This window comes from Homarus americanus, unplaced genomic scaffold (assembly GCF_018991925.1).
Source record: "Homarus americanus isolate GMGI-L3 unplaced genomic scaffold, GMGI_Hamer_2.0 scaffold22250, whole genome shotgun sequence".
NCBI lineage: Eukaryota > Metazoa > Arthropoda > Malacostraca > Decapoda > Nephropidae > Homarus > Homarus americanus.
Window position 1 is genome coordinate 9,005,492 of NW_024741189.1, and position 3,278 is coordinate 9,008,769.

Here is a 3,278-nt window from a genome sequence, read left to right on the forward strand (position 1 = left end):
GATAAAACGTAACATAAGATAAAGTTAACACAGATTAAAGTTAGACAGTGGAAAGTTGAAGCTCCTATCATTCTAAAATAGATTAATTAATATAAACACTCTGTGAAGCTAACACTATACCCAGCACGACTTTATATTAACACTGTAAATCTGACACCAATTGAAGCCAAAATAGGTCCTTTACAGAGTAGTAAACATCGCACATCTTCGACTCCTGTATAAGATAAGACGATCAATTTGTAATCTGTCGGGTGATAATTAGTATTCAGCGAGGTAGTGAGTGCCTTTAGGTGCCAGACGTCACCTCCGCTAGATGGTGGGTCGTGAATCAACCTTTTAATCGATAGTGAGCGTTGGTGGTGACCTTGAATTATTGATCCTGACCCCCCAAAAGGTGAGTCAGTGACCTTAAATTGACCTAATGTTTAAAAAAAGAATTGAAAGAGAAGAGGAGGGAATGAACAGAGAAGCAGAGAAGGAGAGAGAAGAATAGAAAAGGGAGATAAGAGATGGGGAGAAGAAAAGAGAGGAAGAGATAGAGGAAAATAGAGTAGGATATAGAGAAGAAGAAAGGAAGAGGCGGAGGAAAAGAGAATAGGAGGAGAGGAGAGACGGCTGAGAGTAAGTAAGGAGGAGAGGCAGCAGGTGGTGGTGACGGGGGAGGAGCTTGGCAAGGGGGTCGTCGCCAGGAGGTGGTCTAGTAATCGCATTTTTCCTGCCTCATGTTAACCAGCTGCCGGAGGGAGGCGGGGTAATGCTCGACCAGCCGGTGTTTGTGGAGGTAGGAGGAGTGAGATACAAGAAACACACGAACAGACAGAAATACCACCAGACAGAGCAGTAGACAGATGCCAAGAGACAGAGTAGTAGACAGATGCCAAGAGACAGAGTAGTAGACAGATGCCGACAGATAAGTAGACAGTTGCCAACAGACAGCAGTAGACATATGCCAAGAGACAGAGCAGTAGACATATGCCAAGAGACAGAGCAGTAGATACAGAAAACATACCACCAGACAGATCAATAGGGCAAGAGACCAGCCCGGGCCATCAACTGTAAACTATAATAATTTGTATGTTCAATTCATGTTCCTTCTCCTTTTAGTAATGAAAGCTTTTGTTAAACGACCCACCCACCCCATGTCTTTGTATGTATTAAGTCATTTTCTAATGTGTATTTTCAGCCTTCGGGCTGCAGAACTTTTTCAATAAACCGTTAATTATTATTATTGTTATTATTATTACGAACAGGCAGGTCCAGTAGACAGACAGACAAAATACCATCAGACAGAACATTTGGCAGACAGACAAACATCAAGAGACAGAAAGAGGAAACAGCAAAATAAAGAGAGAGGATAAAGCCAAAGAGATAAACAGACAGACACACAGCCACAGTAGAAGCCAAGAATTTTAAGGGCAGGAGGTAGCTAGTGGGTGGGTGGGTTCTCCGTTGACACACACACACGGGATGACAACGCTTCTGGCAACATGTGTACCCTCCCCCCACCCACACACACACAGGTATATAGGAAACCTCCATTTCACTGACCTCGATCTACGGGATATAGAAGTCCGTTAGATGGGGGGAGTATCACATATCACGGACTTCCCTCTCTATAGTGTCTGCTAGATAGAGGATTCAGTGTACAGTAACTCAAAAAAGTATCTGCCAGGATGGGTCCGATGATTTCCGAAATGCTAATTGTAACTCGTGATGTCCCAGGAGGGTTGGTATGCGTGGCTCTGTGGCAGACTGATCCTACTGCCTATAGTAACCGAACATCATATTAATTACGCCGAAGTAAATGCACATTATATTACTTTCGTTAAACTATATACCAAAGCGAATGCATGTCCCGATATCTATCATCCGTGGTCTCATAATGTTTCACACAGAGTGGACGGATACTTTTATGAGATACTGTACGTCCCAAGGTGGTGGTTGTCGAAATCCCCGTGAAAAATGTCTCTTCCGTGTCTTCTTCACCTAACCTTACCTTAGCTAACCTAACCTAACCTGCGTTTAAAGGAGTAATAATTTTGCGAGTCATGGTGTCAACACACGCTACATTTGGGGTGCTAAAGGTAATGATATTAATCTCAGCAGAATATTCAATATTAGAGTCAAGGTATTACCATAATTTGTAACGCCGTGTAGATTGTTAACTTCCTGGTATTACATGACTGAACTTGGTTGACTGGGATATGAACCATTTAATTCTGTGCGTTTTAGTATGCTGTATTTTCACTCTAGGTTGTGTTTTCTTAGTTCCACATTCTCAATTATTACAAATATTGAGAAGAAGAATTGTTGTTTTTGGGCCAGTAAAATATATGAACTAGATACAGTACAGAATTGTAATTAACACTATTGCAAATTTTATCAATAGTGACTCTTTCTTGTGCCAGTATATAGGTTTAATGTTTTTTGTCCTTCAGTGTTTATCTACAAGAGAAAATCCTGCGTTAAAGTATAAATATGATTTTTGTGTACCGTAGTGCGATGGGGCAACACAGGTGTGATAAGTTGTGTCTTCCTCTCTCTCTCTCTCTCTCTCGCTCTCTCTCTCTCTCTCTCTCTCCCTCTCTCTCTCTCTCTCCACACAGCAGCATCAGAACAGCACAAATAGCAAAGGCAATTTCTCCACTACCCAACATTTAACAGCAGTGTATGTGTGTGTATACCAAAGCGACCTTTGAAACACACACACACACACACATACTTGCCCACACTTCCCTCATTTGCTTCCCTACCTATAACCTTGTCCTAAACGTGTATACGGCAATTACCTTGTTTGGTCATTAACTTCAGGCAACTCCCACGCTTGCCCCCTCTCTCCTCTGTCTCCTCATCTCCTGCCCTCTCCATTCTCTGTTCCATTTTCTTTCTCCCGGTTTTTCTCTTATTTCGTTCTCGTGTCCTGTTTCTCTTCTCTTTCTTTCACCCCCGATATATTGCGACTCTCAAAGTGCTTTAAAGTGGTCTATGATATTAAAAGAAATGTGATAACTGCCAAGGAGAACAACTTTCGTATTGAATTTGTGTGGCTTCCGTCCCATGTTGGAATTAGGAATCATGACCGTGTTGATAGATTGGCCAATGGGGCATGTAAGAAAGAAAATGTAGACCGGGACCTTGAACTCTAATCTTGAAGAACTGAGAAATGCAGAGAGACCTGGTAGTTGTAGCATTAGTAAATATGACAAATTTTGTGACGAGAGGTACCGGTATGACCAGCATAAGGACAGAACCAAGCAATGTGATGTAGTCGTGGCCAG